The sequence below is a fragment of the Phascolarctos cinereus genome, unplaced genomic scaffold (assembly GCF_003287225.1).
Source record: "Phascolarctos cinereus isolate Bilbo 61053 unplaced genomic scaffold, phaCin_HiC Scaffold_5;HRSCAF=322, whole genome shotgun sequence".
Lineage (NCBI taxonomy): Eukaryota > Metazoa > Chordata > Mammalia > Diprotodontia > Phascolarctidae > Phascolarctos > Phascolarctos cinereus.
This window is the reverse complement of record NW_027555958.1, coordinates 43,308,997-43,334,013: the sequence shown is the minus strand read 5'-3', so window position 1 is coordinate 43,334,013 and position 25,017 is coordinate 43,308,997. Positions and strand designations below refer to the sequence as shown.

Sequence of the window (25,017 nt, the reverse complement as noted above, 5' to 3'; positions counted from 1 at the left end):
CATTGTTTTTGCCCTTAAGAAGCTCACATTCTCTTTCACTGCCAAACTTCTAAAAAAACTGGGACCTGGAAAAGAGGCTTTTGAGGATTTCTCCTAACTGTCTGACTGTTCCTGTCTCCTTTGCTGGATTTTTATCCAGGACACTCCCACTAAACATGGGTATCCCCCAAGGCTCTGTCCTGGGCCTTCTGTTTTTCTCCCTCTGCGCTACCTCTCTTGGTGATTTCATCAGTTTTCCTGGTTTTGATGATTGTCTCTCCCAATCTACATATTCAGCCCTAACTTACCTCATGAGTTGCATTCCTGTAACATCAGCTGCCTACTGGACATCTCAAACTGGATGTCCCATGGCCATTTCAAAAAATCAACATCCAAACGAAATTCATTATCTTTATCCCCAAGCCCCTAAGGCCTCTCCTAGGCCACCTTCTCTTTTACTATCTACTCATTATCCACCCCCCCCAAACCCTTCACTTTCCCCAGTCATCCTCAGACACGCACGCTCACAACTTTGGTAACATCCCTGAATGCTCACTTGTACCCACACAATGTATGCAGTCTGTTGTTAAATCTTGTCATATTTACCTTCGTAACTCTGTTCCTATATGTGAGGCACACAGGGACTTGGTGATTTGGTTCCAGTTGGTTCTCTTCAGGAGAAACACATGGATAAAGGAGCTCCAGGGAGGAAGTTGAGAGAGAAAATAACTATGTACATATGCGATAGAATATAAGTAGAAGGCAATTTGAGAGGGAAAAGCACTAGTAGGAAAGGCCTCCTGTAGCAGGTGGGATTTAAGCTGAAGTTTGAAGGAAGCCAGAAGAATATTCAAGGAGTGAGGGACAAGGACAAAAAGGCACTAGAATCAGGAGATGAAGGGTAGTATGTTAGGGACACTAAGAAGGTCAGTGTTGCTAGATCTTGGAGTAAGTGGAGGGGAGTCGAGTATAAGAAGACTAGAATGTCTTCCTTTTTTAATTCTTTGAGGGTTTTTTTATCTCTAAATTTAAAAAATGTATTTATTTTTATTTTTCAACATTCACTTTCATAAGATTTTGAATTCCAATTTTTCTCCCCGTCTCTCCCTGACCCCCACCCCCAAGATGGCATGCAGTTTGATATAGGCTCTACATATATATAGAATAACTTCTTATACTTCACTTCAGAGGCCAGGTTGTAAAGTGCTTTTTCTTTTCTTTTCTTTTTCTTTTTTTTTTATTAGTTTATTTAGATTTATCAACAATCACTTCCATATGCTTTTGAGTTTAAGATTTTTCTCCCCCTTTCTTCCCACCACCCTCCCCAAGATGGCACACAATCTGATATAGGCTATATATATACATTCTTATTAAACATTTTCAGGTTAGTGATGTTGTAAGTAAAAATTAGAACCAATAGGAGGAACCAGCAGAAAGAGGAAACAAAACTCAACAGAAGAGAAGAAAAAAAAATAGCAAATAGTATGCTTCAATCTGCATTCAAATTCCATAGTTCTTTCTTTGGATGTGGGTAGCATTTTCCATCCCGAGGCCTTTGTATTGCTGGGAAGGGTTAAGCTTATCAATAGTAGTCATCACACAACATGGCTGTTCTGTTCTCCTGGTTCTGCTCACTTCACTCAGCATCAGACCATACAAGTCTTCCCAGGTTTTGTAAAGGGCTTTAAAAGCCAAAAAGGATTTTGGATTTCAAACTGGCAGTAATAGGGAGCCACTGGAATTAACTGAGTAGGAGGGATAACCTAATCTGAGCTGGACTTTAGGAAAATCATTTTGGCAGTTGAGTGAAGGTTGAATTGGAGTGATGAAAAATTTAAGGCAGAGAAACCAGTTAGGAGAGTTAGTATTGTTTTATAATGAGCTGTTACTGAAATACTCCAGGAGAGAAATGATAAAGGCTTACACCAGTGGTAGCTATGTGAAAGGAGAGAAGGGAACAAATAGGAAACAAAGAGGAAGTTATAGAAGGCCAAAGGATAGATTGTCATTGTGTAGGAAGTAGGCAGGAAGCTTCTTTAACATCCAGAAATACATTTCTGTAGTTTGAGAATGGTGGACTCATAAGGGGACAGAACTAGCAGGCATGGTTGGAAAAGGGCTAGGCAAGTGTCCAAGAAAGTGGATCTACAAAATAGGGTTGATTCAGCCAAAAGAGATACTTTCTTATCTGACTCACTAGGTTAATGAAGCATCCTACCTTTCTGCTGTGCTCTAGTGTTTGAAGTTAATCCAGGATTAATTTACTACTCAGGATCCAGCTGCAGACAGATCCAGCTGCAGACAGGTCCCGGTGCTGCTAATGTTTCCTGCATTGGATTATTGATTTGGAAGGGATCTCATAGACCACAGGATCTAGCATTCACAGTTCACAGATGGAGAATGGAGACTCAAAGAGGCCAAGTGACTTTTTCATAGTAGATAGAAGATCACAGAGGCAAGATTCAAACTCAGGACTTCTGATTCCAAGTTCAGCCCTTCTTAGCTTTGTTCTCGAGGACAGAAAAGGTTTGGAACAGTTACTGTGAGGAGTGTGAAGGGAGTCGATAAGGTGAGCAGCTTGGAGGGCCCAACAAATTCTGCCAGGTATATTTATAATGGATGAAATCCGCTTGTTTTTGTGATGTTTTCTAGCAATGCTCAGCAGGCTAATCAACAATGATTGGTAGAGTTAGGCTGCCACAAGGTTTAGGGGATGAGAGAGTTTAGGGTGATGACTACTGAATCACTGAAGTAACAGACAACAGGAATAAAGATGTAGGAGAGGTAGACTAGGAGGCAAAAGATATAGTGAAGAAGACAAAGGAAGAAAACTGAACCATGAGACTGGAATTTAGACTGAAGCAGCATGTGAATGATTGTTTATGAAGAGTGCTAAATAGGTAGAATTTAGGTAATATCAGAGTTTAGGATTTTGGAGGTGGCACAGTTTCAAAGGATTGTGAGGTGGGAGGTGTGACCATGCCAGTGGATAGCTAACATGGGATAAAGATATAAGTTGAAGAACTATGAGATCATTGTGTTATAAAGTTAATCAACATGAAATTTGAAGTTATAGAAGATAAAGGAAGTTGACTGGGAAGACTGTGAACCAAGTTTTAAAGCCCTTGTTAATAAATTAAAACAATAAAGTAGGGGAGGGAAATATTTGCATGAACTCTAGAAGAAAGGTTGTAGATACATGATGGCAGAAAATGATCTAGAAGTGGCAATGGGAAGCAATTATGAAGATCCCTCTTCTTGGCTCTGTGAATTAGGGGAAGGAGTGATAGAAGAGGTCTCCAGTGGAGAATAACTACACATTTGTATGAGGCCTGATTTTTTTCATATACTTCATTCAGAATGAATTCGGAAGCAGAAAGGAGAATTCATCTGACCTCTATTAAGCTATATATTAAAGAGATTTAGAAGCATATGAACAACAGACACTCTTCTCACTATCTTTTTTTTTGAAAATGTAGTTATTTTTCATCAGTATATGTTATATAAGTTATCATATAATGGATTTATTCTCATTTTTAAGTGAATCAACAAATGAATGTTTTAAAATTTTATCAGTTTCAGTTTCTAATATAGTAAATATCAATAGATATAACTCACATAAAGGGTTCCTCAATAATTTTTAAGAGTATAAAGGGGTCCTGAGACCAAAGAAATTAAGAACTGCTATATTAGCTTTTCCATAAATACAGGAATAAAGCGAGGATGCCCACTTTACCCAGTATTATTTGATATAGTTATCAAAATGCTAGCAATATCAATAAGATAAAAGAAAGGAATTAAAGTCATAAAGATAGGTAAAGAAGATGGAGTCAAGAAAAACAAAAAAAGATCAGTATTAGTGAGCAATCAGAATGGACTATACAAAGACTGAGTGTTTATTTTCTGTGGGAGAATGATACAAATGTCCCCTCAGAACTTTAATGTTATCAATGATCAAAGAGGGAGTTACATAATCCAGAGAATCTGTGAGTAGTTTTGTTATGTTTTGGTGATCTTAAAAGAAGAAAAGGAAAAGGAATACATTAGGAAGAAAGGGTGAGGGGAGGGCAGGGAAACATCTCACACAATTGAGATAGGCAAATGGAAGACTTATAAACAAGGAGGAAGGGGTAGTGTAACAGGTATCATTTGACCCTAACCTTCATCTGAATAGGACAAACTAGGGTAGAATGCACAAAGAGTTTGGTGTAGAATTAGTCAACCAGGAAATGAGAGGAGATGAGAGGAGAGTGAGAGAAGAGGGAATAATAATGAGGGTAGATTCTTGAAGGGATTAGTCATAAGCAAAACAAACTAACTTAAGAGAGTAAATAGTGAAGAGTGGTTTAAAAAGAATAAAGAATATAGAAAGAAGGAAGAGAGAAGAAAGAATGGAGAAAAGAGAAAGATGAAGAAAAGGAGAGAGGCAGGAAAGAATGAAGAAGAGGAAGAGGGGAAGAGGGAAGGAAGGAAGGATGAGAACCTGGTCTGCACAAGAGAAAGAGAATAGGGACAGGGAAGCAGAGACGTGGCAGTTGTACAGTCTTTTCAGACTCTTCATGATCTCATTTGGAGTTTTCTTGGCAAAGATACTGGAGTGGTTTATCATTTCCTCCTCCTGATTGTTTTACAGATGATGCACTGAGGCAAAGAGGGTTAAGTGACTTGCCCAGGGTTACACAGCTAGTAAGTGTCAGAGGCTAGATTTGAATTTAGGGAGATGAATCTTTCTGACTTCAGGCTAGGCACTCTGTGCACTATGGTGCCACTTAGCTGCGTGACATGGCAGTACCAGTTCTCAACAACATACAGTAGCAAATATACATAGTAGGCTAATGTTCAAAAAACCCAAAGATCTCAGCTGCTGCATTAAAGATTCACTATTTGACAAAAACTGCTGGGGAAATTGGAAAACACTCTGGCAGAAATTAGGTTTTGACCAAGGTAAGCTCCAAATGGAGCATATATCCCATATACCAAGGTAAGCTCCAAATGACTACATGACAGATATAAAAGATCAGATCACAGACAAATTAGAGGATGAGGAAAAAATTACCTTTTGGATCTAAGATAAAAGAATTCATTATCACAGAAGATAAAATGGACAATTTTTATTACAGAAAATTGAATTTTTTTCCCCTTAAAGTCAATGCACCTAATGTTAGAAAGGAATAGGGGGAAGAAATCTTTGCAGTAAATTTCTCTGATAAAGGTTTCATTTCCAAGATGAATAAGCAGTTGGTTCAAACTTAGAAGAATAAGAGTCATTCCTCAATTGACAAATGGTCAAAGGACATGCACAGGTAGTTTTCAAAGAAAAACAGCCAAGCTATTAACAGCCACATGAAAAGATGCTCCAAGTCACTAATAATTAGAGAATTGCAGATTAAAACAGCTCTGAAGTTTCATCTCACGTCTGTCAAATTGGCAAAGATGACAGAAAAGGAGACTAACAAATGCTGAAGGGGCTGAGGGAAAATAAGCACATTACTTTGCTGTTGGTTGAGCTGTGAATTGGTTTAGCCATTTGGGAAAGCAATGTGGAACTTTTCCAAAAAAGTCACCAAAGTCTGCATATCTTTTAGTCTAGATATACTACTTCTAGGCCTGTATTCCCAAAGCAATCAAAGGGGAAAAAAGGACCAGAATATTTGCAGTACTCTTTTTAGTTGCAAAAAGCCAACAAGTGGAAACTAAGGCATCATTTGGCCATCATTAGCCATCAGTTGGGGAATGGCCAAACAAATCTCAATATATGAATGTAATGGCATACTGTTGTGCCATAAAAATGACAAAAGAGTTGGTTCAAAGAAACCTGAGAAGGCTTGTATGGACTAAGGCAGAGTGAAGTGAGCAGAAACATCGAACAATTTATGCAATAACAACACTGTAAAGACAAACAGTTTGATCAATGCAATGACTAACCATGATTCCAGAGTACTAATGATGATCTACCATCTACTTCCTGATAGCAAAGTGATGGATTCAAGATGTAGAATGAGACCTACAATTTTGAACATGGACGCTATGGAATTTTGTTTTGTTAAGACTATGCATATATAAAAGTTTTGTTTTTATTTCTTTTTTTGTTTATTTTTAAATTGGGGAGGGGAAGACATTAGGGGAAGAAAAATAAATGCTTGTCAATTGAAAAATAAAATATAATAAAAATTACTTATGTTAATCATTTCTTTTGGTCAATTGAAGGCCCTTCAATGGATCTATGATCTCATTTATGTGGGTATTTTCTACTCTGGTGCAGATAACAGCCTATTTCCGCCTTCTTTTCGTGTGTGACTTTTTTCTGTGTTCTTCCACAAAGCCTCTAACAATAGACCACCAAACTGGCTGGTGGCCTTCTTCTAGCTCTTTTGACATTCCATAGTTCTCAGGGTTGCATGCAGACTGTCCATTTATTATACCTCCATCTCATTGAATGACTAGTCAGTCAGTCAATAAGTATTTATTAAGCACTTACTATGCCACCTACCCTGCCACCTACCCTGCCAAGCACTGTGCTAAGCACTGGAGATATAAATTTGAAAAAAAAGAGATAGTCCCTGCCCTCAAGGAGCTTACAATCTAAGGGGAGAAAACACACATAAGGAAGCTGAAAAGTGTGGGGGGAAAAGGAAGGAAGGGCTGGCTGGGAAAGTACCTGAATCAGGGGCTTGATGGAAAAGTCAGAGAAGCCTCAAAGTAATGTGGCCAGGTGAGAAATGAGGAGAGGAAGACCAGTCCACATCAAGCTTCTCCTTGAAATAAAATGCCTGTTCAGTCTTACTACTAGGTTTATACCCTAAGGCTGCTATTGATAGGAAATAAAAAGACTTCTCTATTCAAAAATATTTCTCCATCATTGAAACCCATTCTCTAGGAAATACCAAGAAGCATATCCACACCCTGGACAGGAAATTACTATGAATAGTCCTAAACAAAGACTTGACACCCTACAATCTTTTCCAATTGATTGGGAAACTCCTTATCACACCCTAAATGTGTACTCTTTCTATCAGGGAGGTCTCCCCAGAATGGAGTGCTTATACTTATATTGCTCAATATTGATTAATTTAACAGGAGTTTATTAAGCACCTGCTATGTTCCAGAAACTGTTTTAAGTGCTAGAGATATAATAAGCAAAAGTCCCTACCCTCAGAGGGCTTATATTTTATTGGGGGAAAACCATATGTACATAGAAAGTTAAAATATATACAAAGTCACTTTAGGATAGAAGGTGCTAATGATTAGGGAGGTCAGGAAGGGGCTCTTGGAGGAACTGGGACCTGAACTAAGCCTCCTAGGAAACTGGGGATTCCATGGGTGAGTTGGAAGTAGGTAGTGAATGCATTCCAGTCATGATGAGATGTCTGTTCAAAGGCACAGAAATGGGCAAAGGGGGAGAACAACAGCTTTTTATTGAAGACAATGTTCATACGCATGTATTAATTAGCAGCAACACTGTCAGGTTATAGCAACTCAGAATAATGAGTTATGGTTTGTATTGAGGGTCAACTTTTCCCACGTGATTGTTTCAGTGGGGAAAGAGGAAAAGACATCTGGGAGTTTAATAAGAAAAGTTAGAGGGATTAGAATACCTGCTCATTTATTTGCAAAGGAGATTGATTGAAGAAGTTCCCTGATCAACTCAATCAGGTTACAGAGTGGTAATACACCTTTGTTTGGGATTTTAGTTGTATCTTCTTAATGAGAGTACTAATTTGTTTCACAGTGCCTCCCATATTACTTCCAAGATGAGTTTGTTGATTTCCACTGTTGTAGAATAGACAGTTTTGGGGAGGTTCTACCCCTTTGTGCTGGCCTATAAAAGGGAATAAATATCCCCTTTTGGCCTTCTGTTTTGCCCTTTTACCTTTCTTCCAGAATGATTCTGAAAATGTTTCAGAAGAGGTAGGGGGGAATTCACCCCATTAAGAACCATTGATGAGCGATGACCATTTTAGAGTAGATGTATGGAAGGGCTGTATGAAATTTGGGGAACAGCATGGGAAAATTCCCAACATTCCAGGGAGTCCCACCATATTGTTGATAACATTGCCTATCTAACCACACCAAATGCATTTTCCTTCCGATGGGAATATAAACCACAGAATGGTGCAATGAGTATGTGGCACTGCATGTGTCCCTGTAAAAAATGGTACTCTCTAAAATGTTGGAGGCTTCTCCGCTGGCAATCCCAATTTTGCTTTACCTTCTGAGGAGAATACAGAACACAGAGTAGTGTTATTAGCCTTAGAAGATTTTGGGGACCTACGGGGCGCGGCAGAAGTAAGATTTACAGGAAGAAGTTTATGTTGATTGTTTATTAACTATTTTATGTATTTGTTTATTTGCATTGTTTATGGACTCCCATAAATCTTTTCCATTTGCTGTGGGGTTGGAATGAAGGCTGTCCTGTAACCAGTAAATGTATTTGTTTCCTAAAGTGCTGCTTGTACAGAAATAGAAGACTCTGCTACTCACATTTGTAGAAACCTAAACATGAACTATATTTGAAACTTTTCCCAGTGAGAACTCTTAAGGGAGGAGGAGGGGCAATATGAACCAAACATATTTGGTAAGGAAGAATTGCCCCAAAGTTTTAATCCCAAAGGTAGAAGTGCTGAACTATGGGTTTCACTTAGGTATTGTAAGAGTTAGAGATATTGGAGAAAACAGGGCATGGACATATATATCAGTCATAAAATGTAGTTGGAAGGGATGTTCTCTTGTTTGTTGAAACCTTACTCAGAAAAAATTTTGCAATAGAAACTTCCTGGAATACTTCTAACTTCCTCAGTTAACAGTCCGGTCCTGTCCTCAAGTCGAAAAAAATGTGGGGCAGCTGGAATGAGTTTGGCTCAGTTCCTGGCTAATCACTTAAGTAAGAGAACAGAATGTGCTCTCAGGGTTTTGTAGGTGGCTTATGTCTACACCTTACACTCTTCTGAAGAGTGAAAATCTATGCAAGAAGGATCACTGACAGCTCAGAAATTTAAGGAATAAGTAGATAACAATAACAACAAAAAACCCCAGTGACCACCACCAACAAAAGTGTTATTCAGTCTGTCTGTGGTCTAAGTATATGACTTAACATTTAATTTTTCTAAGACAAGCTCTGAAACTTTAAAACATGCTATGTAAATGCAGCAGACAGATTAACATTCATTCAGTGCTTTTGTTCAGAATTTCTTGTATCAGTTTCTTGTATACATTAAATGGATCTACAGGCAAACACAGAGATTAGGAAGGACTCCCATAATAATGTTCATGTGAGAAAATACAGGAACCAAAGGCAGCAAGATGGTAGAGAACATTTATGTCATAAGAACTGAGGGATAAGAGCATATCAAGAAAGGGGGGATGGTCAAGATCAATAAAAAGAGGGACCGAAATGATGTTATCGTGAATCACATGATCAGAGGAGGAAACAAACAAAGACTTTGGAAAATGGTCAACATTCTCAGCCTGAAATGAAGGCATGATATAATAGTCTTGGAGGAATTTTAAGTATTCGGACACTGGCTAAAACTCTCTCTGCCAAAAGTGGAGTAGCTAATAAATTCCCTACTTGCCTTAATGATAATTCAACAATTGAGTATAGGAAAGCTAGGATGACAGTGTGGAGGAATGACTAAATCAAGGGAAAGTTTAAAAAAAAATTTTTTTAAGATAATGGAGATCACGGGCAGCTAAATGGCACAGTGGATAGAGCACCAGCCCTGGAGTCAGGAGGATCTGAGTTCAAATCTGGCCTCAGACACATAACACTTACTAGCTGTGTGACCCTGGGTAAGTCACTTAACCCCAATTGCCTCTCCAAAAAAAAACAAAAACAAAAAGATAGTGGAGATCTAGGTATGTTTGTAGATGACTGAGAAAGGAGAAGAGTTGGGAGACATTGGGATCATGGACACAAGTGAAGGAGTTAACCTTGGCAAAGAAGAGAACCATTTTATCTTGTTAGACTGGAACAATGGAAGAGATCAGAGTGGAAGTGTGAAGAATGGGAGCTGCAGGATTTCTGAATGGACAGAGTCCATTATCTCAGCAAAGCAGGAGGCAAGACAATTTTTTGAGACTGAGGTCATGAGGGGTGGAGCTAAGGGCTTGAGCAGAGGTTTTGAATGTGACAGGGAGGCCAACGTTAATAAAAGAATAGTCCTATAACGGTGTGGTTCGAGTTTAGGTCAGATAACGTGAATTTGTAATGAACTCAGTCAACGAGGTTTTATAACGTCCTCTTGAGGCTCAGGAGTAGGAACAGAGAAGATAAAGGCGATCCAGAGCTGGAGATCAGCAAAGGGGTAACAGTAGAAGGAAATGAGGGTAAGATAATCAAGGCTAAAGGACAATATATGTAATGTTTTTATTGCTATATTTTGTTTTCATATCATCTTCGTTTTCAAACATAGTCATCCCTGTGCCCTTCTGTGCAGAGATGCCTTCTTTATAAGAGAGAACAAAAAAAAAAAAGAAGGGGGAAAAAGCAGTTCAGTAAAATTAACCAGCGCATCAACCAAGTCAGGCAGTCTAAGCAATGCTCTGCAGTCACAGTCCTCCACTTTAAAAAAAATAAAAGGAGAGGAGGTACATTTTCTCATTTTTCCTGCAGGGCCAGGCTTGGTCATTAAAATTACCCAGTGTCTTGTTTTTTTTTTTCTTTCCATTACCATAATTGTAGTCATTAATGTGTGGCCACATATGCAATAGTGTTTGTGGGCCACTTTAAGTCTTTTCTGTGTTTTTCTATGTTTATATGTTTTCCTGATTCTGTTTACTTCAGTTTGCAATAATTCATAAAAATTTAACCATGCTTTGCTGTGTTCTTCCTATTAATCTTTTCTTATGGCACAGTAATATTATTTTATATGAATCTACCCCAATTTGTTTAGTCATAACATATTGGGCTTAGAAAAAAGTTTATTGTTGTAACATCATAGTCATTTTTGGATCTACCTCCCTTATTTTCCCCTCTCCTAACCTTCTTTGTAACAAAGAAAAATGGTTAAGTAAAAGCAGTAGGGGCAGCTAGATGGCGCAGTGGATACAGCACGGGCCCTGAAGTCAGGAGGACCCGAGTTCAAATTTGACCTCAGACCAAGCACTTGACACTTACTAGCTGTGTGACCCTGGGCAAGTCACTTAACCCCAATTGCCTAAAAAACCAAACAAAACCACAATGAATATAGTTACCACATCTAACAATGTATACAACATTCTTGCCCCCGGTACAACACCTCCCTACCAAGAGGAGAGAGGTATGTTTTCTTGTCATTTCTTTAGGCCTTCTATTGGTTGTTACAATTACTTAGAGTTCAACTCTATTTTAATGTTTTCTTTTCATTTAAATTATTGTGCTTGCATATATTGGGCCTCTGTTTCTGCTTCTTTTATATTCTGCATCAGCTCACACAGATCTTAGGTTTCTCTGAATTCACCATATTGATAATTTTTCATCACACAAAACTATTATAGTCATATACTGCAGTTTGTTCAACTAAGTCCCGATTAAGGGCACCCCCTTTATTTTCAGTTCTTTGATACCTCAAAAAAGAGGACAATCTGTTGTTAAAATGGCTTACTCTAGAGTCAGCACTACAGAAGAAAGGAAGTGAAGCCAGGGCTGGGCTGGTGGACTGGAAGAGCAAGGAAGGATCACAATAAGCAAGGAAGAGTGAAGAGTGAAGGGAGAAAAACTTCAGACAGAAGGATGAGGTGAATTTCAAAGTTCAGCGTCTTCGTGATAGAACATTAACACATAGGGGCAGCGAGGTGGCGCAGGAAGTAAGAGCTCAAGCCTTGGAGTCAAGAGGACCTGAGTTCAAATTCGACCTCAGACACTTGACACTTACTAGCTGTGTGACCCTGGGCAAGTCACTTAACCCTGACTGCCTCACCAGAAAGCAAAAAAACAGAAAGAACATAAACACATCTCGATATTACCTGAAACTAAGTGAGTAGAAGGGAAATGATTGGAGTTCTTTGGTACTCTGCCCAGACTTCTTTCTGCCAGAAAGGCAGAAAAAAACAAAGAAGTCAGTTGGAAGGAGACAAAAAGACAGCTGCCTAAACAGAAAGAGGATTGGAGAAAGACAATCACACTAATACCTTGGTGGAGCTATGAATTGGTCCAACCATTCTGTCAGTCAGTCAGTCAGTCAGTCGACTTCTCTTAAGTACTTATTATGTGGCAGGCATTGTGCTAAGCACTAGGGATTCCAAGAAGGGCGAAAGATGGTCTCTGCCTTCCAAGGGGTCACAATCTAATGGGGGAAATAAATGCAAAAATATGTAAAAACAAAGATAAATTAGAGATAGTCAAAAGAGGAAAGGCACTAGAATTAAGGGGGATCAGGAAAGGCTTCCTCTAGAAGGTGGACTTGTAGTTGGGACTTGAAGGAAAAGCAATTTGATATTATGCCCAAGAAGTAACAAAAATGTCCATACCCAGAGATCCTGCTGCTAGGCCTATACTGCTAAGTGTAAACCTGAAGGAAGTCTAGGATACACTGAAAGATCCCATAGATACCAAAAAGTAACTAAAATATCCATGCCCAGAGATCCCGCAGCTAAGCCTGTACACCAAGGAGGTTGAGCATAAACAGCAGAGTCCCTTATACACCAAAATATTGATAGTATCTTTGGGAGTATCAATAGACTAGAAACAAAGCAGATGCCTATCAGTTGGGGAATAACTAAATACATTTTTGGTACGAAAATGTACTGGAATATTACTGCTTTGTAAGAGATGATGAAGATAAAGAATGCAGAGAAAACTTATATGAACTGATGCAAAGCAGAGTAAGTGGAAATAGGAAAACAAGATGTCCGATAATGTAAACAGAAAACAAAAATGGCAATGGAATGCTGGGAAAGTATAATGACAGAAAGACTACTCATGGACAGAAACAGGCTTTGGAAGTCTATGTAATGCTTTGGGCTGAGAAGGCCTCACCAGCAAATGGCAGACTCAGGACAGAGTTCCCTTCTAGGGGCACCTAGAAAATCAGGGTCATGCCCTTCTCCCTGTCTTAGACCACCTAGCCTTGACCATCTCCATTTTGGGCCCTCGGGTAAGACTGAAAGGATAGGAAGAATAAATTGTAAGTAAAAATTTCAGGGACAAATTTAGATTTGATGTCAGGAAATACTTCCTAATCATCAGAGCAAGGGCTGTTAACCTAGGGCCTGAGAACTTTAAGAAAGATATTATTTTTATTACTAATTCAACTATTTCTATTTCAATAATTGGTGTCAATTATAATCTTATGTATTTTATTTTATACATTAAAACAAACAGCGTTCTGAGAAGGCGTCTGCAGTTTTCACCAGTCTGCCAAAGGAGTCCGTGACACAGAAAAGGCCAAGCCCTTTGGAATTAGAGCTTTTCTGGTGCCTTCTGGAATGGCTTTCTCTCTGGAGGTCAGTAGATGGACGTCTGCTGAGCATGATCTGACAGTGGGGATTCCTTTTGAGGTGCAGGCTAGATGGCTGCTGAGTTCTCTTCCAACTAAGAACTGTGATGCTCTAGATGCTTTGGAAGATGAAATGGCTAATCCTCTTTATCCTGCCACTGACGGCTTTTGTGTGGTTCAAACCTTGGGCCTTTGCTGTGTAAAGGAATGAAACCAGCTGGTCTCTATGTCAGGATAACCTGGGCTCAAATTCAAAGCCTTCCACACACTGGCCAGTCAACTCTTTAAGATAACATACATTGCGTGGAATGCTCGTCTTCATTAGAAAACAAAGTTCCTCCCTGGGAGCCCCCTATACAGATGAAATGACAGGCTGCATTTTTTTTTTAAATGTGCCAAGCATTGTACGAAGTACTGGGGATTGGCAGCTAGGTGGCTCAGTGGATAGAGTGCTGGGCCTGAAGTCAAGAAGATCTGAATTCAAATCCAGCCTCAGACCTTGTCTGTGTGACCTGAGTTAAGTCACTTAACCTCTGTCTGCCCTAGTTTTCTCAACCGTAAACGGGATAATAATAGCACCTACCTCCTAGGGTTGTTGTAAGGGTCAAATGACATAATTATAAAGCATCTGGCACATACTATGTGCTATATGAATGTTAGTTATTATTATTATTATTATTATTATTATTATTATTATTATTGGATGCTCAGGCTTAAGAACTCTTGACTTAGAGTCCAGAGCACTTGGATTTGAATCCTGACTCTGATATTTACATCTTTGTGGAATCTTGGGCAAATCCCTTAATCTCTCTGGGCTCCAGTTTCCTCATCTAGATGGCTTCTCATACCTCTTCATCTCGAGATCTATGAGCCTGTTCTCCCATGACTCTTGTTCCCCTTCTCCAAGAGGTGCAAAGGAAAACTACAACCCCAGGAATGAAGGAAGAAACCCATGGGTAGGAATGGTCTCTCGGCAGACATGCAGAGGTCATTTACTTGGAATGGCAGAAGGAGAAGTCCCAAATTCAGAACAAGGCAGAGGGTGAGGGAATGGTCTGAAGCCCCTCCGCCATGAGGCAGCAAAATGAACACTTGAGCCTGGCAGTTTAGGACCAAAGGGCGGGCAAGGACAGACCTGGGGAGGTGGGGGATGGGGGAAGGTGCACGTGCACGCTGCTAATGTTTCTGCACTTGTTACAGCCTGATCTCCAACCGCACCACATCAAAGGACTATATTTGTAGATTTTTATTTTTTTAAATGTCATACTTTTTTGAGAGTTCCGGGATGCTCTTTGATATGAGGAAAGAGAGCCTGGGGTGTTACAAAGCTAGGCTTGGGGATTTCAGGGCTACTAGCTCAAAGTTGAGGTTCTGGATTACCATAGTCAGAACCCTGGGTAAAACTCTGGGCCTCAGTTTCTCTGTCAGCAAATTGGGGACAATAATCTTTTTATCTCTCTTACTGGGTCTCTGAAAAATAAATGAGACAATCTGATGGCTACTTTCCTCTCTTAGACTCCTGACATTTTCACTGGCTGTCACCCATACCTGGAACACTCTTCTCATCTCTACCTCCTGACTTCCCCGGCTTCCTTCAAGTGCCAGCTAAAATCCCGTGTTCTGCAAGTGCCTTCCCTGCATTCATTTTTGGTCCTGTCTGCATCTTATTTGTACATAGTTGTTTTTCATGCTGTTTCCCCCCCAGACTGTGAATTCATTGAGAGTAGGTGCTATCTTTTACCTTTCCTTGTATCCGCATCATTTACGCTATATGTGGCACAGAGTAAGCACTTGATACATTTTACTGACTGACTGATCATAGGTGGGGAATGAGGCACATACACACACACTGTCAAACATGATTATTGTGTCAGTTTGTTTTACTTAACCATATTTCCTTGGTGGGGTAATCAAGGTGTTATTTGAAATGATCTTCAATGCAATGACATCTTTTCTGAGAAGGTATAGCAGGGGTAAAGGAGAAAGGATTTTGGTCCTAGCTTTCTGAATGATTAAAGCCCACATGGGGCCATGCCCAACCCTCTTGAGCTCTCTTTTTCCTACTGGTAAAATGAAAATGAATAATCCACAATAAAATTAGACTGGGCTTATCCAGCTGAATTTTTTTTTTTTCAGAGATCTTCCAAACCTTACCTGCCCCACTTGAGGAGAAGACAAGGATGGAAGTAGGGGGAAGAAGAGACTCAGCACCTTCTGATTTTAAAAACTCCACACCGTTAAGAATTGTAAATCTTTCCTGTTTGAACTTAGTTCATTTCATCATGATCAGTCCTCAGAATGAGTAACAAGCAAAATGAATTACTGAGCCTAATGCAAGGTGGTAAGTTTGATCTCATAGGAATTATTGAGACTTGATAGGATGAGACCCGTGACTGGAATATGTCTCTGGAAGGCGTAAACCTTATTGTAACAGAAGAGAAAAAGGCAAGGGCAAAAGGGAGGAGAGCAGAACTGCATAATGAGAAAATGTATTCATTTGAGGAAATCCAAACAACGAGGAGGATGGAGAACATTTATGTGAAAATCAGTGGCCTACTTGTCGCAGTCTCTCTCCACGTGGGAGAACTAGGGGCAGAGTGCCAGGAACCAATGTGTCTGGGCACAGGAACAGTTTCAATACTAAGCTCAATGTAGCTTCTTTCCTTCCACCGTCTTTCTCCCAGAAATCTTCACAAAGCAGTCCTAGAAGCTCCTGTTCCATGATGTCACTAGTTGATGAATTCTAGGGTAGTATCTCTCATCTTCATGGTGACGGTGACACAAGATTACATTCCTCCCCAGGGCCATATGTTTTTCAGTCCCTTGTAAAACTTAACTGGACCGTACTTATAATCTTTAATTACATGACATAAGCATAAATGTCAATACTTTGAAATTAATAAGGGTGATTTTCTTGGCACCCTAGGTAATCATTCTACAGTACCATTAAAGACAAATGCACATTATCAACAGATGCAACATTCTTGGTATGGTGGAGTATGCCTTTAATCCCAGCTATAGGGGAGGTTAAGGTTGTCAAAATCTTGATATGCTGATTGTGTCTCTACACTGTTTGGCATCAATATGGTGAGCTCCTGGGAACAGCAGTCCACTAGGCTGCCCAAGCAGGGTAAATCAGCACTGGTAAGAAATAGAGAAGGTCAAAGCGCCCATGCCAATTGGTAGTAAGATTGGGCCCGTGAGAGGTTGCTGTACTTCCAGCCTGAGTGAGAAGGAGAAACCCAATCTTAAATAAACAAACCAATAAATAAGCAATAGATTCGATAGACACAGCACTCTACAAAACGTCACTCGACAGGATGCTTCAGTGACTAATGTTCAGATTACATTCGTGACATAGTACATGCACATTTCAGGAGCTCATGTGTAACATGGGGTTCCAGGCAAGTCTGGAGCATTTTCGAGAGACTCCCTTAATTGGTGGAGAGACTGCTGATGCAACACTGCTGTGACTACATGAGAAGTAGAGTTTATGTGAGAGGTGGAGATCTAACCATGTCACCCCCTTACTCGATCACCTCCAGGACTCTGTCACCTCCAAGATCGAAGATGACATCCTCTGTTTGGCATTCAGAGCCCTTCGCAGCCTAGTATCTATCCTACATTTCCAGTCTTCTTACTAGTTACCTCCCCCACTGCCGCTCCCACCCCCTACATCTATACTCTTCAGTCCAAAGACGCTGGCTTCTTTGTTGTTCCTGTAAGAAGTCACTCCATTTCTTGGTTCTGAGCATTTTCTCTGGCTGTCTCCTATGTCTCCTTCTTCATCTTTGCCTACTGACTTCTCTGCCTTCCTTTAATTCCCAACTAAAATCCCATCTTCTACAAGAAGCCTTTCGCAGTCTCTCTTAATTATTTCTTGTGTATAGCTTGTTTGTATGAGTTTGTTCGCATGCTGTTTCCCTCCTTAGATTGTAAGCTCCTTGAGAGCAAGGTCTGTTTTTTTGCCTTTCTTTGTGTCCCAAGTGTGTAGCACAGTGCCTAGCACATAGTATGAGCTAAATTAATGTTTATTAACTGAATGGAATGGGTTTGCTTGTCATTTACCATTTGTCATGGTCTTTTTTGTAATTAGCATTTGCAAAGATGTCAAACTGGCAGGTGTAATTTAAGAGCTACCCTTCGCCCTTTAAGGAATAATGACTAGGGAAGCAAGCAACTTTTTGTTTTTTTGGTTAGGCAGTTGGGGTTAAGTGACTTGCCCAGGGTCACACAGCTAGTAAGTGCCAAGTCTTTGGTCTGAGGTCAGATTTGAACTCAGGTCCTCCTGACTTCAGGCCCGGTGCTCTATCCACTGCAATACCTAGCTGCCCCAACAAGCAACTTTTTAAAAAACTTTTGGGCAATAGGTGTTAAGTGACTTGCCCAGGGTCACACAGCTAAGCAGGTGTCTGAGACCAGATTTGAACGCAGGTCCTTCTGACTGGAGGGCTGTTGCTCTATCCACTGTGTCACCTAGCTGCCCAGTTAGCAGCTTTTAAACATAAAAATGTGCTCTTAAATGAGCAATATTTAGGGGGGCAGATAGATATAATTTTAGTACCTCTTTCTCAGAGGAGAACAGAGAGGCCCCCTCAGTCCCCTTCTCCTGCTTACCACAAGGTAGGAATCACAAAATCCTTGGAGAAAGGTGGGCACTGCCTCCTCTTGAGCCTCCTCCATACATTTGGACTCCCCATGTGAATATGCCTGTTTTCTATGGGCAGCACTCATGCGTATACTTAGTACAAGAGGAAGTAATCATAAAAAGCAAAATGAGTGCAAAGCAAAGCTAGCTAGCTCTAACAGTATCAACAGGGCTATGAGAGCAAACCTAACTACACATACTGGCATACATACACACAAAGACTAAAACAATTAATAGGTGTTGCTATACTACAAACATTATGCAAGTACGTGATCCAGTAAGTGTGACGGCAAAACTATAATAAGTATTAGTCCATACAGGTAAGAATTGACATGTACAGGAATAAATACATGCATTTATATGCAAGGCACACTTTAGGTGGGGAATCTCCAGTACTGTCATGTGGACGCGTGTGTCACTAGTTCCAGTTCACCTGTGCCATCCGAGGCAAGCTCAGTGACTGGTTGAATGGGTCGAGTTCTTCTGGACCTTATTGACCTTTGCTCTAACATCATAGATAGAGGACTGCTGCTCTATAGCTAAACTTATAAAAGAACCAGACTTGGTATCAGTACTTTTTTACTCTGGGGATTATTTTTATGCCCAGGCCTAGGAGTCTCTGGGTGATGTCTCTTTTTGCCATCTAAACTGGGATCCCTTTTTCTTCAAGTATGGTTGTCTAGTAGTAGTAGCTAGGTGCCACAGTGGATAAACTGCTGGGTCTGGAGTCTGGAAGACCCGAATTCTAATGTGACCTCTTATTAGCTACGGGACATTGGGCAGGTCACTTGCCCTCTGTTTGCCTCAGTTTCTTCAACTGGAAAATGGGTGTAACAATAGCATCTACCACCTAGGGTTGTTGTGAGGCTCAGATGAGATATCTGTAAAGCCCTCAGCGTGGGGTCTGGCACACAGGAGGTGCTATATAAACGTTAGACATTGTTATTATCTCTTTCACTGGAAATGTCATTTTCAGAGGCCACACCTCAGTCAGAGGCTTTGAGTAATTGACTGGCGGTCTCTTTTCCTCAGAGGCCATCAAGCTCACTACCCATCACTTCTGTCTGCTTGCTCATTAGAAAGTCTAACTAGAGAGGATTCTGGGAAGATGGTGGAATAAGGCAGGAGATTACCTGGCTCTCCTAAGTTCCCCCACAAAGAATATGAAATAATGCCCCAGAGTGAACTTTGAGGGGCAGAAATCGTTTAATGTTGGGGTAAAGCAGTTTTCCACCTAAAACAACTTCAGGGGATGGTAGGAAAGCCCCTACATCCCAGGGTGGTGCTTTGACCTGATTGAAGCACCAATACCTCAGGGCAGATACTGCCCAATCAACAAAACAGCAAGCCTTGGGGCAGCTGCATAAGCTGCAGCTTCATCTTCAAGAACTTTTGCCTCCCAGACAGGGTGGATCAGGAGAAGATTGCAGGGCCATCCTCTGGTGCTAGATACCTGCTTGGGTGAGGTAAGCTGCCTCCTGGCTGTGGTCTTGGCTGTGGCTATGAGAGAGGAGGAACTAGCACATGGGCTGGGTGAGTGCCACTGAAGAGGGCAGGGACCCCACTGGCCATGGGCACTGAAGGAGTTCTTTGTTTTTGTTCCAGAATAGATGGGTGTGGGAGAGACTGGTCATGGCTCAGGGGCAGAGAGGAATACCTGAAGTCAGGCCCCCAACAGAGCTCAGAAAACAAAAGCACAAAAAACCTGAAGCCTGAGATACTATCCCCCAGAATTCAGGACTAGAGCTCAACTTTAACACAAGGTCAACAGACAAGAAATAAGCTGCTTTAAAGAATAATGAGGAAGCAAAAGAGGAAGAACCCAAATATAAATAGCTACCACGGTGATAGAGAAGATCTGGGTTCAAACTCAGAAGAAGATAGTGAAGTGAAAACAGATATTTCTACTTCAAAGAAAAAAGCAAAATGGTCATAAGCCCAAAAAAGAGTTTTGGAAGAGGTTAAAAATGACTTTAAAAATCAAATGAGAGAGGTTGAGGAAAAATTAGGGGAAAAAAAATGAGTAACATAAGAAAATAAAGACAATTATGAAAAGAAAGTCAACCAATCAGAAAAAGGGGTTCAAAAACTGAACAAAGAAAATAATTCCTTAAACTACAATTAGGCAAGGGGAAGCTAATGATTTCATGAGACACCAAGAAATAATAAAATAAAATCAAAAGAATGGAAAAATAGAAGAGAATGTGAAATATCTCATTAGAAAAACAACTGATCTGGAGAACAGATTGAGGAGAGACAATATAAGAATTGTTGGACTACTTGAAAATTATGGGAAAAAAAAGTCTAGATACTCTACTTCAAGAGATTACAAAGGAAAATTGCCCTGAAGTTTTAGAATGACAGGGTAAAATAGAAATAGAAAAAATTGACTAATCACTCCATGAAAGAGATCCCTAGATGAAAACTCACAAGAACATCATAGCCAAGTTTTGAAACTCCTAAGTCAAGAAGAAAATACTACAAGCAACTAGAAAAAAAAACCAATTTAAATACTGTGGAGCTACAGTGAGGATAATACAAGATTTATCAGCTTCTACATTAAAAAACCAAAGTACATGGAACCATGTATTCTGAAGAGCAAAGAAGCTGGGCTTGCAACCAAGAATAACTTACCTTGCAAAGCTGAGTGTAATCTTGAATGAAAAAAAGTGAATATTTAATGAACTAAAGGACTTTCAGATATTTGTAAGGAAAAGATCAGAAGTGAATGGAAATTTTGACCTACTAGACTCTGGAGAAACATAAGAAGGTAAACATTAAAGACCAATTATGAAGGATTCAATAAGGTCAAAATCTTTGCTTCTTATATGGGAAAACATTATCTGTGACTAATAAGAATGTTATCATTACTTGGGTAGTTTGAAAGAGAATACATAGGCTTGGGGTTGAATTGAGTGTGATGGGAAGATACTAAAAAATGAAATTGGATAGGAAGAGGTAAAATGGAGCAATTATCTCATATAAATGAATGGAAGAACTATTAGAACCTTATTCTCATTAGAACTGAATTAAAGAGGTAATAACATATACATCTAGAAGGGTATTAAAGTCTTCCTAACTTACAGAGAGATAGGAAAGTGAGGGGATAAGATAAGAGAAGGACTCTTAGAAAGATATGTAGATCAAAAAATAGGAGGGTAAGGGGAGAGGATAAGGGAAGGAATTTTAAAAGGGGAGAAGAGGGTAAAGGAGTGATTCTTAGAAGGGGTGTGGATTAGGGAGGCAGTGGTTAGAGGTAAATTAGATATTTGAGGAGTGATAGGGTAAAAAGGGAGAGAAGGATAAACAGTGACAAAAAGTAAGATAGAGGGAAATGCACAACTAGTAATTAGAACTTTGAATGTGAATGGGATGAATTCACCCATAAAATGGAAACAGATAGCAGAATGGATTAAAAAACAGAATCTGACAATAGGTTGTTTACAAGAAACACGTTTAAAAATAAGAGATACACATAAGAGTAAAAATAAAGGGCTGCAGTAGAATTTATTCTGCTTCAGCTGATGCAAAAAAAAAAGCAGGGGTAGCAATCAGGATCTCAAACGAAGTTAAAGCTAAAATAGATTTAGTTAAAAGTGATATTTTGATATGCCAATAAATTTAACAATTTAAGTAAAATGGAAGAATATTTACAAAAATATAAATTACCTAGATTAACAGAAGAGGAAATAGAATATCTAAATAAACCTATTTCAGAAAAAGAAATTGAACAGGCCATAAATGAGCTTCCTAAGAAAAAAGCATCAAGACCAAATGGATTTACAAGTGCATTCTACCAAACACTTAAAGATCAATTAATTCTAATATTAAATAAATTATTTGGAATAATAGGCAAAGGAGTCCTACCTAACTTCTTTTATGAAATGAACATGATGCTGATCCCTAAGCCAGGAAGAGCAAAAAACAAAAAACAGAGAAACAAAATTATAGACCAATTTCATTATTGAATATGGATGTAAAAATTCTAAATAAAACAATAGCCAAGAGACTACAACAGTATATCACAAAGATTATATATGGTGACCAAGTGGAATTTAGAAATGCAGGCTTAGCATAAGGAAAACTATTAACTGATTGATTATATCAAAAACAAAAGTAATAATCATATGATTGTATCAACAGATGCAGAAAAAGCTTTTGACAAATACAGCACTCATTCCTATTAAAAACACCCAAAAGCATAGGTATAAATGGATTTTCCTTAAAATGATAAGAAACATCTACCTAAAACTATCATCAAGTATTATTTGTAGTGGGGATAAGCCAGAAGCCTTCTCAGTAAGATCAGTAATGAAACAAGGGATGCCCATTGAAATGGAAATTGGAAATTCCCCTTTAAATTAATAAGATCACTCAAATAAATAGGTTCAGTTCAAATCTCGGTCATGACCGTTCCACATCTCCTGAGTGTTCTTGGCCTAGCATTCCAGGAACTAGCCATTCCTAGGTCACGTTGACATGGAGGGTTGGCTCCTCTCCTTGTGAGACGTGATGTTATTAAAAAACAAAATACCAAGCCTCAGGCGGATGGGAGCGTGGCTAAGGTCAGATGTGTATTGGACAAACCATGAGTAGCGCTAGCATCAAAAAGGGGTTCTTGGCCCCAAGCCTTCTTTGTTTAGAACAATATAAAAACACTGCGTCCTGTAAGCCCGCTGAGCCTCACCCGCGGGAAGGACGCTTCGCCCGGGAAAATCTTTACACAATTCAAGTTTGTACTGGCTGCAACGGGGCTCCCAGCCGTTGATTGACTTTGGAGGTTCCCTTGAATTGGTGATGTATTCTCTTCCATTACCGACTCTCTTGATCGGTGCTATATTATTGATTGTTCTTATTATTTATGCTTTCTATGCAAATTCAAACTATCTGTGCTTTACTTCTTCTAAATAAATTATCTATTTCCTATTATTTTCTGGTGCATTGGAGAGTGTCATTTATAGGAGCGAATCCGAACCTCACTAAATCCTATTAATACACCCATTATCACCAATATTATTCAATATTGTATTAGAAATGCTAGCAATAGCAACAGAGAAGAAAAAGAAACTGAAGGTATCAGAACAGGCAGTGAAGTAATAAAATGATCTCTCTTTGTAGAGGATATGATGATATACTTGGAAAATCCTAGATATTCAACTCAAAAGTTAGTTGAAACAATTAATAGTTTTAGCAAATTAGTAGGATATAAAATAAATCCACATAAGCCATCAGCATTTCTATATATCACCAACAAAACCCTGCAAGAAGAGATAGTAAGAGATATCCCATTTAAAATAACTGTAAACTGTATAAAGTAACTGGGAGTATATCTGCCAAGACAAACCCAGGAACTACATAAACATAATTATAAAACACTTTTTATACAAATAAAGACAGATTTAAAAAATTGGAGAAATATTAATTGTTCATAAGTGGGCAGAGGCAATATAATAAAAATGACAATTCTGCCTAACCTAATCTACTTATTCAATGCTATCCCAATTAAATTATTAACATTTTTATTGTGCTAGAAAAAATGATAAAATTTATTTGGAATAACAAAAGGTCAAGAATATCAAAGGAGTTAATGAAAAAATGTAAAGGAAGAAGGTTTAGCAGACCAGATTCTAAACTATCTTACAAGGTAGTCATTATTAAGACTCTCTGGTACTGGCTAAGAAGTAGAAAGGTGCATCAGTTGAACAGCGTAGGTATATAATACACAATAGTAAATAATTATAGTAACCTTGTGTTTGACAAAAATAAAGATTTAAGTTTTGGGGATAAGAATATACTATTTGGTAAAAAAAAATTGTTGGGAAAACTAGAAAGCAGTTTGGCAGAAATTGTGTATAGACCAATATCTTACACCATTTACAAAAATAAGGTCAAAATGGATACATGACCTAGATATAAAGGGAAATGTCATGAGAAAACTAGAAGAACATGGAACAATTACCTATCAGACTTATAGATAGGAGAAGAATTTATGAGTAAATAAGGAAGAGAGCATTGTGAGAAATAAAATGAATAATTTTGATTACATTAAATTAAAAAGGATTTGTTCAAATAAAACCAATTTAGCCAAGGTGAGAAAGAAAGCAGAAAATTGGGGAAACATTTTTATAGACAATTTCTTGGATAAAGGTCTCATATCTCAAATGTATAGAGAACTTTGTCAAATTTATAAGAAACATGAGTCATTCCCCAATAGATAAATGTCAAAGGACATGATCAGGCAATCTTTTGGTGAAGAAATCAAAACTGTATAAAGTCATATGAAAAAATACTCTAAATCATTATTGATTAAGGAAATATAAATTAAATCAACTTTGAGATTGAGATCTCATACCTATCAGATTAGTTAAAATGATAGAAGGGGAAAATGACAAATGTTGGAGGGGATGTGGAAAAATTGGGACACTAATACACTGTTGGTGGGATTGTGAACTGATTCAACCATTTTGGAGAGCAATCTGGAATAATGCCAAAGAGTTATAAAACTTCAACCCAGCAATACCACTATTAGGTCTGTTTCCCAAGGTGGCTGGGGAAGAAGGTAAAGAACCTATATCTTCTAAAAGATTTATAGCAGCTCTCTTTGTGGTGGCAACACTACTGTGCTGTAAGAAATGATGAACTGGCTGATTTTAGAAGAACATGGAAAGACTTGTATGAAAAAATGGAAAGTCAAGTAAGCGGAACTAAGAGCATGTTATATACAGTAACAGCAATATTATTGAAGAATAATTGTGGATAACCAAGTTACTCTGAGTACTACAAATACTCAGATCAATTATAAAGGGCTTATGAAGGAAGATGTCATTCACCTCCAGGGAAAGAACTGATAAATAGAAGTAGGCATAGTATAGTTTTACATATACTTATAAATCTGCATCAAATGGTCACCGTCCCTACTGTGGGATGAGGAAGGAGGGAGAGAGTCAATTTGGAACTTAAAATGTAACAAAAAAG

General features: G+C 38.9%; 1 long non-coding RNA gene across 1 annotated transcript in view; it reads left to right on the top strand.

Annotated features, from left to right (window-relative positions):
- Positions 1–22,971, top strand: part of LOC110220926 (uncharacterized) — a 75,028-nt gene extending 52,057 nt beyond the window's left edge. Inside the window, exons 3-4 of the long non-coding RNA XR_013486845.1 lie at positions 13,280–13,401; positions 15,531–22,971. This is a non-coding gene — a long non-coding RNA (uncharacterized LOC110220926). The remainder of the gene's footprint in view (positions 1–13,279; positions 13,402–15,530) is intronic.
- The last annotated feature ends 2,046 nt before the right edge of the window (positions 22,972–25,017 follow it).